At 49.3% G+C, this 16359-nt stretch overlaps 1 protein-coding gene across 10 annotated transcripts in view; it reads right to left on the bottom strand.

Moving 5' to 3' along the window:
- Nucleotides 1–16359, bottom strand: part of ARMC8 (armadillo repeat containing 8) — a 702262-nt gene that overhangs the window by 188488 nt on the left and 497415 nt on the right. The gene's annotated exons all lie outside the window — the stretch shown is intronic.

Below are 16359 nucleotides of genomic sequence, written 5' to 3'. Positions count from 1 at the left end.
CTCTAGAGCCTGACAAAGCACCTAGACGGCCTCCCTCTTATGATGAGGGGGAGTGTCACTGATTGCCTTCGGAGCTGGGTGCTTCAGGTATAAGCCTTGAAGTGCCTGAAAGATTCCTCAGTGATTGGCACACAACTTGTGTTTCTTTCAACAATCATGATAGTTTCTCCATGTTTTTTTTTGTGTTGATAGAAAATTGCCACTTCTTGAATCCGTGAGTTACATACCTTATATCGCTAAAAGATTGTGCACTGAATAAAGTTATAGTGGGTATGTAGTATTTCTCTAAAGAGGCACCCACATTGTGTAGATTAGGTTACCACAAGGGCTTGAGGAATTGCATCAGATCCATTAAGACAACAAAAGGCAAGAAACATGTCGACCTTATATAGGAATATAGGGAACATTGCTCCCGAGATATTCCCTTATTCTACCTCTTAACAGGGACCCTGAAATAAACTAATTATGCAGGGGAGCCCTAAGGAATATGCTACTTACCAGTATGCATCTGTTCTTGGCATGAAGGGCTGCTGACATTCATATCTGTGCATAGATCGCCGCCTAGTGTTGGGTCCGGATGATTGCACATTGTTGTCCTGGAAGAGTCTTCGAAGTATCACGAGATAGGTGGCTCCTCCCCTGGACTACAGTGCGCATGGGCATCCTCTCCATCCCCAGATTGTTTTTCGCCATTGTGGCAGAGATGGAGCGTAATACTGGAAGTGATGACCATGCCTGAAAATGCTTCTGAGAGCTGCAGCTGCGACAGGCACCGGGGAGGAGGGCGGGCGATATGAATGTCAGCAGCCCTTCATGCCAAGACAGATGCATACTGGTAAGTAGCATATTCCGTTTGAGGCATGAGGGCTGCTGAATTCATACCTGTGCATAGAATAAATAGCAGTTCCCTCCTTACTTGCGGGTGCCCGTGCCAGCTGCAGCAGTCTGAAAGAGAGTCCTGAGAACAGCCTGACCTACAGCAGCTTGCTGTTTGGAGTGTACATCTATGCAGTAGTGTTTGGTGAATGTATGTATAGTGGTCCATGTGGCTGCTCTACAAATGTCCTCTAGAGGAATATTACCCAAGAAAGCCATGGAGGCCCCCAATTTGCGTGTGGAATGCGCTCTAGGGGGAACTGTTAGTGTGCGTTTAGCTTTCTGATAACATATCTGGATACATTTAACAATCCACCTGGCTATACCTGATTTGGAGATAGGGTTGCCTTTATGTTGTGGAGAGAATGCAAAGAATAGCTGTTTGGTTTTCCGAAAGTCTTTTGTCCTGTTGATGTAATACAGGAGAGCTCTTTTGACATCTAAGGTGTGCAGTGCTCTGTCTGCCACCGAATCTGGGTTAGGAAAGAAAACGGGCAGTTCAATATTTTGGTTGATGTGGAACTGCGAAACCACTTTTGGCATGAATTTAGGGTTGGTGCGAAGCACCACTCTATTTGCATGGATTTGCAGGTAGGGTTCCTGAATTGTGAGGGCTTGCAGCTCACTGACCCTCCGCAGGGATGTAATAGCTATGAGGAAGGCCACCTTCCAGGTGAGGAACTGTATGTCACAGGAATGGAGTGGCTCAAAGGGTGGCCCCATGAGTCTGGTGAGAACGATATTTAAGTTCCAGACTGGTGAAGGGGGGTGTCTGGGAGGGATTACTCTTTTAAGGCCTTCCAAGAAGGCTTTAATGGCAGGTACCCTAAAAACGGAAAGGTGTTGCCTGTTTTGAAGGTAAGCGGCTATGGCCGCGAGATGGATCCTGATAGAACTGTACGCCAGGTTGCATTGGTACAGATGCAACAAGTAACATATGATGTTTTGCGTAGATGCATCCAACGGGTTAATGTTATTGTTGGAGCAGTAAATAACAAAACGCTTCCATTTGGCCGCATAGCAGGCCCTGGTAGTTGGTCGCCTCGCCTCCTTGATGATGTCCATACACTCAGGAGGCAAGTTCAGGTATCCAAACTCTATGACCTCAGGAGCCAAATCGCAAGGTTCAGCTGTTGTGGATCTGGGTGCTGAATGTCGCCATGGCTCTGCGTGAGGAGGCTGGGAGTGAGGTGCAGTCGCTGGTGAGGCACCACTGAAAGTTCCAGGAACGTGGTGTACCAAGCCTGGCGTGCCCACGTTGGAGCAACCAGGATGAGTGTCATGGAGTGCTGTCGCAGTTTGCGCGCCACCAGAGGTATGAGGGGGGCTGGCGGAAAAGCGTACGCAAATCTGCCTGACCAGTTCATCCAAATCGCATTGCCCTGAGACTGCGGGTGTGGGAACCTGGCGGCGAAGTTTGGGCATTTTGCGTTCTCGCTTGTGGCGAACAGGTCGATGTCCGGGTGACCCCACTGCTGGAAGTACGGACGGAGAACCGACGGGTGGATCTCCCACTCGTGCATCTGATGACTGTGCCTGCTGAGCAGGTCCGCCATCTGGTTGTCGACCCCCGGGAGATGCTCCGCCATGAGGAAGATGTTCCTCTGAATGGCCCACTTCCACATGCTCTGGGCTAGGTGAGACAACTGCGGGGAGTGCGTGGCTCCCTGCTTCTGGATGTAATACATGGCGGTCATGTTGTCCGTCCGGACTAACACGACCTTGTTGCACGGTGCAACTTGAATGCCTTCAGTGCCATGAAGATCGCCATGAGTTCCAACACATTGATATGCATCCTCTGCTGTTGCGCAGTCCATAGTCCCCGCACCGTGTAGTGGAGGACATGTGCCCCCAAACCCTGGAGAGATGCGTCCGTCGTCAGTACTATCTGTGGAACAGGCTCCTGGAACGGTCGTCCCCTGCAAAGGTTTCGTGGGTTCCACCAATGCAGAGAGTTGTAAGCGCGACCGGTCACCAACACTAGGTCTTTTAGTTGGCCATGAGCCTGGTCCCACTGACGGGCTAAGCATTCCTGGAGGGGTCGCATGTGCAGCCTTGCGTGCGGGACTATAAATATGCAGGATGCCATCATGCCGTTCAGTTGCATGAAAACCTGTGCCGGGAGGGAGTGCTGAGGTTGAAACCTCCGGATGAGCGCCTGCATGCTGTTAACCCTGGCTGCGGCCGGCTGCGCCGCGGCCGACTGGGTGTTTATTGACGCCCCCAGGTACTGCTGGACCTGGGCCGGCTGCAGGTGAGATTTTGCGTAGTTGAGAGAGAACCCTAGACTGTGAAGGAGGTGAATGGTTTGCGACATATCGTGGCTGCACTGTACGGCAGACCTTGCCTGGACGAGCCAATCGTCCAGGTAGGGATACACGTGAACACCTTCCCTGCGCAAGTGCGCTGCCACAGCCGCTAAGCACTTGGTGAAAAGCCTGGGAGCGGTAGTGACCCCGAACGGCAGGACTTTGAACTGGTAATGCTGACTGTTGACTGTGAACCTGAGATATTTTTTGTGGCTTGGGTGAATGGGAATGTGAAAATACGCATCCTTGAGGTCCAGGGTGGCTAGGAAGTCGCCCTGACGGAGCAGCGGCAGGACTTGTTGTAAAGGTAGCATGTGAAAGTGCTCCGAGAGGACGTATTGGTTGAGGGGTCTGAGGTCTAGAATGGGCCTTAGGGACCCGTCCTTTTTTGGAATTAAGAAGTACAGGGAGTACACCCCTGCACCCCTTTCCTCGGCAGGCACCAGTTCTATGGCCCCTTTTTGCAGCATGGAGAGAACTTCTTGCTGCAATAAGTGCGAGTGCTCTGCGGACATAGGACGGCTTCTTGGGGGTATGTTGGGGGGGGGGGGGGAGAATTAATTCTAGACAATAGCCGTAACGGATAAGTTGTCTCACCCACCTGTCTGTTGTGATGTGTTCCCAGAGTGGCAGGAACTGCTGGAGTCTCCCCCCGACAGGTGTTAGATGGTCCGGGGGCAGTGACAAGGAGTCACTGTTTGGTGGGAGTGGAGGACCTGGCGTTGTTATTGCCGCGGCCTCTCCCTTTGGCGCTGTTCCCACGGTAACCACCTCTGGTGTTTTTAGTGTATGCAGATTGCGTGTTGCCTTTGGTATACTGGGAGTGCTGTAGAGCCTGCCCTCTTGTTGCTCCCCTGTTACCGGAGCGACAAAAGGAACCGCTCCGAAACTGCTGTGACTGGAGAGCCCCCATGGACTTTGCCGTCTCAGTGTCTTTTTTCATTTTCTCGAGTGTGGTGTCCACATCGGGTCCAAACAGGAAGTCCGGATTAACCGGCTGATTAAGAAGTGTAGTTTGGATCTCGGGTTTAAACCCAGAGATGCGCAGCCATGCGTGGCGTCGCAGCATCACGCTAGTATTGATTGCCCTCGCTGCAGTGTCCGCTGCGTCCAGTGCGCACTTGATGGACGCATTGGAGATCAGTTTACCCTCTTGTATAACCATTTCCGCAGCCTCACTGTACATATCAGGCATGTGCTGCATCAATTGCTCCAGGGTGTCGTAGTTCGCCCTGTCGTACCTAGCCAACAGGGCCTGTGTATTGGCTATTCTCCAAGTGTTAGCGGCCTGCGCCGCCACCCGCTTCCCCGATGCCTCAAAAATTTTGGACTCTTTGTCCGGAGGGGGAGCGTCTCCCGTTGATTGAGAGTTAGCCCTTTTGCGCGCGTTAGCCACCATAAGGGAGTCCAAGGGGAGCTGTCCTTTGATGTAGGTGGGGTCCACTGGAGCAGGCCTGTATTTCTTGTTGATCCGTGGATTGATAACCCTGGCTTTCGTGGGCTCTTTGAAAATGGCTGTTGCATGTTTGAGGACCCCCTTAAGCATGGGCAGTGTTTTGGTGGAGCGTTCAGAAGTGGAGAAGGTGTCGAATAAGAAGTCCTCATCCACTGGCTCAGCATGCATTTCGACGTCATGATTGAGTGCAGCGCGCTCTATCAATGCATTGAACGCTGCGGTGTCCTCAGTCGGAGATTGTTTGACATTATAGGACTGAGAGTCCGGGGTGACCTGGGGGTCATCAGGTATTTACAACAAGGGGTGGTGAGGGACAGAGTCTCTGAATTAAGCAGAAAGCTCTCACCCAGTCAAGAGATCCGGGCTAGATCCAACACCGTTTTTTAGCTCACTGCACCATCCCAGTTTCAGAACCTGGCTGTATGCAAATTAGTCTGTTCCTGTCCCAGTGCATGATGGGAACAGGGCAAACCAAACTACAAAAGCCAATTCTTACACTGGGAAGGAAACAAGCTCCCGGGGACCGGTTTCTGGCATTACAGCCGTCTTCGGCCGGTTTGCTTGAATCCTGATGGTGCAATGAGCAAGGGTCTCACATCTGAGAATACCCTTCCACGCTTAGGGTGGACAAAAATATTTACAACAAGGGGTGGTGATGGACAGAGTCTCTGAATTAAGCAGAAAGCTCTCACCCAGTCAAGAGATCCGGGCTAGATCCAACACCGTTTTTTAGCTCACTGCACCATCCCAGTTTCAGAACCTGGCTGTATGCAAATTAGTCTGTTCCTGTCCCAGTGCATGATGGGAACAGGGCAAACCAAACTACCAAAGCCAATTCTTACACTGGAAAGGAAACAAGCTCCCGGGGACCGGTTTCTGGCATTACAGCCGTCTTCGGCCCGGTTTGCTTGAATCCTGATGGTCCCCGGTAGCTTGTCTCCTTTCTGGTGAAGAATTGGCTTGGTAGTTTAGTCTGCCCTGTTTCCATGATGCACTGGGCCAGGGACAGACTGATTTGCATATAGCCAGGTTCTGAGCTGGGATGGGGCAGTGAGATAAATAACGGTGATGGATCAAGCCCTGATCTTTGGACTGGGTAAGAGTGGTCTGCTTAACTCAGACACTCTGTTCATCACCACCCCCTTTTCTAAATCGATTTTGGCCACTATAGGTGTGGCAGGGTATACTCAGACATGAGTCCCTTTCTCACTGCTCCATCAGGATTCAAGCAAGCCGGGCCGAAGAAGGCTGAAATGCCAGAAACCGGTCCCCGGTAGCTTGTCTCCTTTCTGGTGAAGAATTGGCTTGGTAGTTTAGTCTGCCCTGTTCCCATGATGCACTGGGCCAGGGACAGACTGATTTGCATATAGCCAGGTTCTGAGCTGGGATGGGGCAGTGAGATAAATAACGGTGATGGATCAAGCCCTGATCTTTGGACTGGGTAAGAGTGGTCTGCTTAACTCAGACACTCTGTTCATCACCACCCCCTTTTCTAAATCGATTTTGGCCACTATAGGTGTGGCAGGGTATACTCAGACATGAGTCCCTTTCTCACTGCTCCATCAGGATTCAACCGGTCCCCGGTAGCTTGTCTCCTTTCTGGTGAAGAATTGGCTTGGTAGTTTAGTCTGCCCTGTTCCCATGATGCACTGGGCCAGGGACAGACTGATTTGCATATAGCCAGGTTCTGAGCTGGGATGGGGCAGTGAGATAAATAACGGTGATGGATCAAGCCCTGATCTTTGGACTGGGTAAGAGTGGTCTGCTTAACTCAGACACTCTGTTCATCACCACCCCCTTTTCTAAATCGATTTTGGCCACTATAGGTGTGGCAGGGTATACTCAGACATGAGTCCCTTTCTCACTGCTCCATCAAGATTCAAGCAAGCCGGGCCGAAGAAGGCTGAAATGCCAGAAACCGGTCCCTGGTAGCTTGTCTCCTTTCTGGTGAAGAATTGGCTTGGTAGTTTAGTCTGCCCTGTTCCCATCATGCACTGGGCCAGGACAGACTGATTTGCATATAGCCAGGTTCTGAGCTGGGATGGGGCAGTGAGATAAATAACGGTGATGGATCAAGCCCTGATCTTTGGACTGGGTAAGAGTGGTCTGCTTAACTCAGACACTCTGTTCATCACCACCCCCTTTTCTAAATCGATTTTGGCCACTATAGGTGTGGCAGGGTATACTCAGACATGAGTCCCTTTCTCACTGCTCCATCAGGATTCAAGCAAGCCGGGCCGAAGAAGGCTGAAATGCCAGAAACCGGTCCCCGGTAGCTTGTCTCCTTTCTGGTGAAGAATTGGCTTGGTAGTTTAGTCTGCCCTGTTCCCATGATGCACTGGGCCAGGGACAGACTGATTTGCATATAGCCAGGTTCTGAGCTGGGATGGGGCAGTGAGATAAATAACGGTGATGGATCAAGCCCTGATCTTTGGACTGGGTAAGAGTGGTCTGCTTAACTCAGACACTCTGTTCATCACCACCCCCTTTTCTAAATCGATTTTGGCCACTATAGGTGTGGCAGGGTATACTCAGACATGAGTCCCTTTCTCACTGCTCCATCAGGATTCAAGCAAGCCGGGCCGAAGAAGGCTGAAATGCCAGAAACCGGTCCCCGGTAGCTTGTCTCCTTTCTGGTGAAGAATTGGCTTGGTAGTTTAGTCTGCCCTGTTCCCATGATGCACTGGGCCAGGGACAGACTGATTTGCATATAGCCAGGTTCTGAGCTGGGATGGGGCAGTGAGATAAATAACGGTGATGGATCAAGCCCTGATCTTTGGACTGGGTAAGAGTGGTCTGCTTAACTCAGACACTCTGTTCATCACCACCCCCTTTTCTAAATCGATTTTGGCCACTATAGGTGTGGCAGGGTATACTCAGACATGAGTCCCTTTCTCACTGCTCCATCAGGATTCAAGCAAGCCGGGCCGAAGAAGGCTGAAATGCCAGAAACCGGTCCCCGGTAGCTTGTCTCCTTTCTGGTGAAGAATTGGCTTGGTAGTTTAGTCTGCCCTGTTCCCATGATGCACTGGGCCAGGGACAGACTGATTTGCATATAGCCAGGTTCTGAGCTGGGATGGGGAAGGGAGATAAATAACGGTGATGGATCAAGCCCTGATCTTTGGACTGGGTAAGAGTGGTCTGCTTAACTCAGACACTCTGTTCATCACCACCCCCTTTTCTAAATCGATTTTGGCCACTATAGGTGTGGCAGGGTATACTCAGACATGAGTCCCTTTCTCACTGCTCCGTCAGGATTCAAGCAAGCCGGGCCGAAGAAGGCTGAAATGCCAGAAACCGGTCCCCGGTAGCTTGTCTCCTTTCTGGTGAAGAATTGGCTTGGTAGTTTAGTCTGCCCTGTTCCCATGATGCACTGGGCCAGGGACAGACTGATTTGCATATAGCCAGGTTCTGAGCTGGGATGGGGCAGTGAGATAAATAACGGTGATGGATCAAGCCCTGATCTTTGGACTGGGTAAGAGTGGTCTGCTTAACTCAGACACTCTGTTCATCACCACCCCCTTTTCTAAATCGATTTTGGCCACTATAGGTGTGGCAGGGTATACTCAGACATGAGTCCCTTTCTCACTGCTCCATCAGGATTCAAGCAAGCCGGGCCGAAGAAGGCTGAAATGCCAGAAACCGGTCCCCGGTAGCTTGTCTCCTTTCTGGTGAAGAATTGGCTTGGTAGTTTAGTCTGCCCTGTTCCCATGATGCACTGGGCCAGGGACAGACTGATTTGCATATAGCCAGGTTCTGAGCTGGGATGGGGCAGTGAGATAAATAACGGTGATGGATCAAGCCCTGATCTTTGGACTGGGTAAGAGTGGTCTGCTTAACTCAGACACTCTGTTCATCACCACCCCCTTTTCTAAATCGATTTTGGCCACTATAGGTGTGGCAGGGTATACTCAGACATGAGTCCCTTTCTCACTGCTCCATCAGGATTCAAGCAAGCCGGGCCGAAGAAGGCTGAAATGCCAGAAACCGGTCCCCGGTAGCTTGTCTCCTTTCTGGTGAAGAATTGGCTTGGTAGTTTAGTCTGCCCTGTTCCCATGATGCACTGGGCCAGGGACAGACTGATTTGCATATAGCCAGGTTCTGAGCTGGGATGGGGCAGTGAGATAAATAACGGTGATGGATCAAGCCCTGATCTTTGGACTGGGTAAGAGTGGTCTGCTTAACTCAGACACTCTGTTCATCACCACCCCCTTTTCTAAACTGGGGGTCATCAGGGTCATCGCCTTGATCCGCTGCCCCTGACCACTGATTGGAGACATCTTGATCAGTGTCTGTATTGTAAGTGAAGCCCATTTGGCTGTAGTCTGCAGTTAAGTCCTCCTCACTTTGTGTAGGAGAATGAACAGTATGGTGTGAGTAGTCCTGAAGATGTTCAACAAGAACCGGAGAGGTGGGGGAGACCATCTTCTTTTTTAGTGGAATTTTGTAACCCTCCAAAGGGTGTTCAGGCGCGATCTTCCGCTTGTGGACGGTAAGCCTGCCCGACTCAGAGTCAATGAACAGTTTTGTTTGGTTGTTGTAAGAAGGCTCATGATAGACGACCTGTGCATGTGAGGACACCTTCGCCGCCTTGGAAGCCTCTCGAGACTTTGGACGTGCAGTGGGTGGAAGGCCAAACTTTAGTGACGCCGATCCAGCCTGCTTGGAAGCGGAAGTGCCGGCTTCGTGTTTCTTCGACGCCTGAGTAGGCCGCTCGCTTGAGCGTGTCGAATCGACCTCAGTGCGTGGTGCGCCTCCGACTTTCAGCGTCGACGATAATTTCGGGGCGACCTTTGCCGCGGCTTCGACCCTCTTCGCCAGCCCATGCTTCAGTTCCGAGAGGGGTGGCTGCAGACCTTTCCCGACAGGAAGTCCCTTGCCCTTTTCGCCATGTTTGGTAGTGGACGCAGGCACCGGCGCCGAGGCCTTCGAGGCGACGGTCTTGGTGTCAGGGCCCTGCTTCGGAATCCCAGTGTCGGCGCCGACGGGTATCTTCGGCGTCGAAGGATCGACGACGGCCTTCGAGGCGGGTGTCGATGCCGAACCGACCACCATCTTGAGCAGTTTCTGTTTCGATTTCTCCTTCGACTGTTTCGGTTTCGATTTCACGGAATCGACCGATGGCTCCTCTCAAAGGGTCTTAGCCTGGCTATGACGCGGGGCTGTAGACCGAAAGGACAGATCTTGGCTAAGGCCTTTCGGCGATGCCTCGACCGGAGCCGCAGCGGGCTGAATGTCAATGATAGGCCCCGGAGCAGTGGGCGGACTCGGTTCACCACCGGAGTCGTCATCAACGGCCGCAAGGGCCTGTTCGTCGTCCCCTACCTCGACGACATCCTGGTCGTGGCCGAACTCCTCGTCTGGCTCGTCCATTTCGAAAGTTGAGTCATGTTCTGACGCCGGTTCCGACGTTTCTTCGGGAACGTCATCTTCCGCCTCTTCCTCATCTTGGAAGAGTTCCTCGTCCCCGGCATCGAAGATGTTTGCAGGTGCTGGAGCCGACTGCTGGGCCGACTGCCTCGCCGCGCGCCGAAGTTTGATAGTCTTTTTAGAACGGAACTTTGAGCAGGCGAAACATTTCGACTCGTCGTGGTCGGGGGACAAGCAGGCGTTGCACACTGGGTGCACATCTAAGTTCGAATATTTGGAATTACACACAGGACACCGCTTAAACGGGGTCCGTTCCATCGTCAATGTAGTCTGGGCCTGAGTCGTCGAGAGTCTTTATTCGACGCCGATCGAAGAACCGAAAGGGCCAGGCACCGAACGAAATAATACCGACGCTAAGAAAGGCCTTTTGGCCGTAGGAACAGAAGAGTACAAGTTAAGTAACTGGAGTAAGAGATTAGACATCCGAACCCAATGGCAGAAAAAAACAATCTGGGGATGGAGAGGATGCCCATGCGCACTGTAGTCAAGGGGAGGAGCCACCTATCTCGTGATACTTCGAAGACTCTTCCAGGACAACAATGTGCAATCATCCGGACCCAACACTAGGCGGCGATCTATGCACAGATATGAATTCAGCAGCCCTCATGCCTCGAACCTAATTTTAAATGTTACACTTCCCTACACATTACTAGGAGGTTCCCGAGTTCCACAGAAAGGCAGAATCAAACAGATCTCCGGAAAAGAGCCCCCGCTGTGGGGACCCATTGGCCATCACAGCTCTATGCCCAATGAGGAGCTAAGAAGCACAAAACAATGTTCATAAGGAACTCATGTATCTTGAACAGAACAGGATATGCAACTAGGGCAGTTGCTCCGATTCAATCTTAGTCAAAAATATATTCATTCATGACCCTCCATTGAGTCACAGTACAGATGTCACTCGTGTAATAGCATTCCTTAAAAATGCCAAACAAACCTTTTCATGAGGAACTAAGGTTGATGATGAAGCATACCACCCTAGGGTGGGTGTGGACTGTTGCTCCATAAAGTGAATACTTATCATGACCAGGTATGTCATGGATACCTAGTTGGGATTCCCGACATAATGAAGTACTGGTACACTTTATTATATGATTATGAGATAAGGGGAGTGTGTGCTGGACCTTAAAGTACTCTCCGTCCCACCACTGATTACTGATTATAGAAATCTGCCAATTACATCATTAAGACAACCATAAATACATCATTTATTGGGCAGCAAACAAACGATATGCTGGACTAGTTCACTGCATACATTTGGCATAAATATTCCAGACACCACCAGTGGCCATATTGGGATCATCGACCACAGTCTGATTTCCTTATTTCATCTATGGAGGACTCCATAAAAGTAGATGAAGTAGTCAGTGGAAGGAAGCCCACTCTTTCTATGACACTGCGGTGCAAGGTCCAAGTTGTCAGGGCTCAGGTCAGAGAGATGGATGAGGAAACACAACAGTATAAACTGATCAGGTTAAAACAAAGATACTATGTTGTGAGCAATAAAGAGGGGTGATTACTAGCTAGAAAGTTGAGTGCCAAAGTATTCTGCAGTACAGTGGAGTGAGTGACCATGTAGAAAGGCCCACTCTTGATTATACAGAAAAAACAGAATTAAATGGTTTATTTTATAGTGGCATTTATAGAGCGAGACTACAGATGAGAAGCAAGAAGCCTGCAATTGTTAGGCCCCTGAACCACAATGCCTTTCGGAGGCCGAAGTGTCACTACTTGAGGAGCCCATTAGGTGTGAGGAAGTGATAGGAGAAATCACTACGCTGAAGACTGGAAAGGCGTGAGGCTCCAACAGGTACACAGCCTTCTTCTGCAAGTAATTTTTTCTACAGAGAGTTGACCTTTTATCCTGACTAGGCTCTGAAACAATTTGGTCTGGTCCCGACTTGGACTGCTTGATACCGAGCCATCCACATATCACCAATGGCTAGGATCAGGACAACCTCTTGGTCCATTACCCTCCATACATTTCCTACTAGTAATGGAACCCCTTTACTTTCCTCTTTGAGAATGAAGATTAAGTTATTTACTTTCAGTAACACTCTTTCTGGTGGATACACTAACTGCAGATTAGTTGGCTTTAAAATAGCCCCAGGTGTCGGAGTGGATCTGAAAGATTTAAACGCAATGCTTCTGTGCACCAGTAGGTGGTGCAATGTAACTTCACAATGTATTTGTTCAGCCACGGAGTGCTTATGGAGCCACATATAAGTGCCACCCCACATATAAGCGCACCACAATAATCAAAGGCACCAGCGTGAAGAGCTCTAGTTTAGACCTTTTCAGATGGGGAAAAAGGCAATTTCAGAGAATGGGAAGGTGGAAGGGCGGTGAGGAATCTGCAATATCCACCAGAAAGAGTGTTACAAAAAGTAAGTAAGCAGTACCTATCAGGATAGTAGGTCTGTGCAATGGACTCCGATGCAGGACTCATATCAGAGTCCTGCAAGACCGAAAGCCAGAAATGGCCTTTCTGTCAGACCTGGTTGTCAAGGCAGTCGGGCTAAGTGAAAACGCGCACTGATGTCCACATCGCGGCCTGACAGATCAAGAACAGCCCTCAGCATGCCAACACAGTGGTAGCAGCTTTCGCTCTAGTTGAATGGGCCATCGGTCCTTCTGGAGGTTGCTTCCTAGCAAATACACAGCAGATCTTACTGCAAAGGACTATCTACCTTGATAGAGTCATTTTCTACATTGCTCTTCCAGTCTGTGTCCCAGAGAACCCCACTAAACGGTCTTTGTTGCAATTGCTGTAAAAGCTAAAAGGCTTTTTTGCGGCCCACCTGATGCAGTCTGTCCTCCTCTTTTGAGGGAGGAGGCAAAGCAAAGAACGTTGGGGAGTGATGAATTGCCCAATGTGAAAAGAAGCCACAACCTTTGGCAAAAAGGTTGTCTTGGTCCTCAATGCTACTTTATTATGGAAAGAGGTGGCGTTCACCTGCATCGAGAGAGGCTGGAGTTCAATCAAAAGACGCGCTGAAGTTATCATGACCAAAGCATGACACCAGTGCCAACTGTCAGTATCAACAGGAGAGGAAGGGCATGAGTAGGCACTCCTGTACCTCGATCCAATATATATTAACAAAGGAGTGACTGTGAAAAAGTGCTATCGAAATAAACTAGTGAGAATTAAATGTTATTACCGCTGCGTACTGCACGCGTGATCAATACTCACACACGTGCATGCACACAGCGAAAACTCTCAATCTCCCTATGTATGCCCATTGGGTCTTCTTCCGAAGAAGGGAACCAGTGGGATTACTGGTCACCCAGTGTTAGAAGGAGGGAAAAGAACCTTACTTGTTTGAAGGACCCTCACTCACCACTAGTTGGTGACATGCTTCATCATTAGGTCCCCGCTGGGGTGACCGAATGTCTCCCCAGCGTGCTACGACGCCTGCTTACAGCGGAGCAGGATGTGGTGAGTGCAACAGTGCCCAAATTAGGAGGTGACTAAACGTGAATGTGTAAGTGTATTAATATTAAAAAATGCAGAGGTTGTGCCTTTACAAAAATCTTTAATAATGGCCAACCTGCATTGGATCAAAACAAAGTGAACGGACTCCTCAGGTTCTTAGTTAAGGAACCGGAATCCTAATCAAAAACAAGTGTTGGTCAACATGTTTCTGCTGTCAATTTGCATTTAGCTCAGCATTCTTCAGGACCTACAAAAAAGTCCTCCGGTGGTGTACGCGCGCTAAGGCGTTCCCTCCCGGGAGGCTCTAAATGTGAAAAATATATACAGTGTAAAGTATCCGGATAATTTCCGTGAGTTACCCACTACAAATTTAGTAGGGATATATAAAAAACTTCCTTGGAGGCATAGTCACGCCCCTTCAGGGAAGACAGAGTGGGACTCCTTCACGCGGCGTGTATTTCGACATCCGCGGCCCCCCTTAATGCACCTAATCTCTCGGCGGCTGTCTCCCAAGAAGTCAGTAGTATCCAGGCCATGCCCGATTTTGAATTTTGCATCATCCTAACTATCCAGGATGGTTTGAGCCAGATTGGGACGGAATTCCTTGGGGACTGCTGGCAAAATATCACCTATCATGTCTCATAGGGCATAAGTAGTTTTCCCCAGCAAACAGCTGGTGTTGAGTGACTGTTGAGGTAGAATGGCTGAGGAGAACATCTGTGTTCCGACTACCTCACTTTGTTCAAGCATCTGGTGGAAACCTGAACCACCAAACTTTCTGATGAAGGGTGCTGTTTAAAAAAATTAGGGTTGCCTGGAGACACACAAAAACCCCATCAGACCTTCCTACTAAAAACCGTGAACACAACACATATTAACACAGAATTTTAAAAAGTTGAAAAAAACATGAAGAAGGAAGACGGAATGCTTTAGGGATCATGTAATTGAAAAATGGTGCCCTTCGCAATATTTCAAAATAATGGTCTGCTATATTACTAGATCCTGGCTTTGTACTGCCCTACAAGGCTTCCCGTCTGTCGAAGTTTTGGTCCCACTTTGATTGTTTCTAGGGATCAGCGTTAGGACTTGATGAGGTTCCAAAAGTTTTGTAGGGCACTTCAATTATCTGATATAATGTTTTCCAAAACATTCTAAACAGTCCAAAAGGCGTCATGCAGAAATACGTTGGAGTAGCTGACAGCAAAGTGAGCCCAGGACTTATTGATCATGGGACATTTCTTGAGTCTGCTAATTTACTGGTCACCCCAGCATCATGGAAATTATTAAGCAGGGTACACCCTATTTCGTTTTTTACATGTTATTACCGTGGCAAAGGAGGCCCTCTCTTCCGTTGGGGCATACAGGGGAGAACACAACCCGTGTCCAGGAAAGGGTTCAACCCACTGGCCTCCTGCAGGTCCATGTAGAAATTATCATCATAATGTTGGGGAAAATAATCCCCTCATCTCCACTGTCATCCCCAAAAACGGCTCCAATCATAGTCTAAACCAAAAGGTTCTTGGAGTATTGGGGAGTATTGGGGTGCAGCTCCACGTCAAAGTTATGGTTCTGTCTAAGTCTAATTGAACTGGTGGCAGGTGTCTCAGTACTACTTCAGGATGCAACCCCGCTCAGGGTTATGATAAATTTAGCTCTGAGTGGGATAGCATTACAAGTGTCAGTGCCCGCATCAATGTAAAAGGAATGGCATTGATTTTGTTGAAGCTTTAGAAGTCGGTTCTAGTGTCAGAGTAAAACCCAAGGCAAGGTAAGGAGGTACAGATGGCACAGAGAGCTCAAGGGCACTCTAGATGGACCCGGAAGAGGGCCAAACTTCACAACATGGCCTCAAGAAAAGCCATACAGCTTTGCTTTGCATTCCCAGAACACCTTCGGGTTCATAAAGGCACACTCTTTGCTGGACTTGAATACCAAACACAGACACAAGAGGTACACCTCTTGGGGATATGTTACAGTCATTTGTTTGCAACACTCCAAACAAGGTAAAAACCTTGTAGTTATAAGAGCGGACACAGTTCCCTTGCACACTAGAAAACAGAATTTTGCAAGAAAAAACTCATCGGGGATGAGGAAAAAGTTAGAAGCAAGCTCCGGATCTGTGTAAATGGTGTGAAAAGAAAGCAATTGGTGTCGACGCACAGGGGTGGCGCTTATATGCAGCTTGTTACTTCCGGGGCAGATTGAAGTCAACGCAGAGCTGCAAGACACCACCTAGTGGTTCGCTGGAGTACTGCTGTAAAAATCTTCTGAATCTATCCAGTCTGGTGCTATTCTAAAGGTGAGGAATCTGAGGTTAGAAGTATCCATCCCAAAAAAAGTTACTGAGCTGAAAACCTTCCTTTAAGGTATCAGATAATTGCCTTGATCATTCAAGTAAAAAATTAAGATTGGTAATATCTGAAACCTAATTTCGAAGTGGGTGTGCACCAAACTAGGACAAGAAGCAATTAGATCAAGGAAATTTGGCGCACATCGTCTCAACTGCTGACTTTCTCACAAAAGTTCCCACCAGAATCAAAAGTTGACAAAACACATGTGAAATGTAACAGCTCAGAAAATTCCCATAAATTTATTTGAAGTAATAAAATTGCACACACCCAAGATGTTTGTCTACATGGTGAACCCAGTGGCGTTTTTTGTAGGAGGGGGTGATATGCAAATAGTGTCTGTCGACTACCGCAATCCCCCGAGAACAAGTCGTCCATCGGCTGCAAATCACCCCTCCCCCGAACAAGACGGCTGCGACTCACCCCAACCCTCGCTCTTACTTGCACCAGGTGGCAGACTTCAGGTCCGCCCAGGGTGGCAGTAGGTCTAGCTACGCCACTGGG

This window comes from Lissotriton vulgaris, chromosome 2_1 (genome assembly GCF_964263255.1).
Source record: "Lissotriton vulgaris chromosome 2_1, aLisVul1.2, whole genome shotgun sequence".
NCBI lineage: Eukaryota > Metazoa > Chordata > Amphibia > Caudata > Salamandridae > Lissotriton > Lissotriton vulgaris.
Note: the sequence above shows the minus strand (reverse complement) of the source record. Positions and strands in the feature narration are given on the sequence as shown.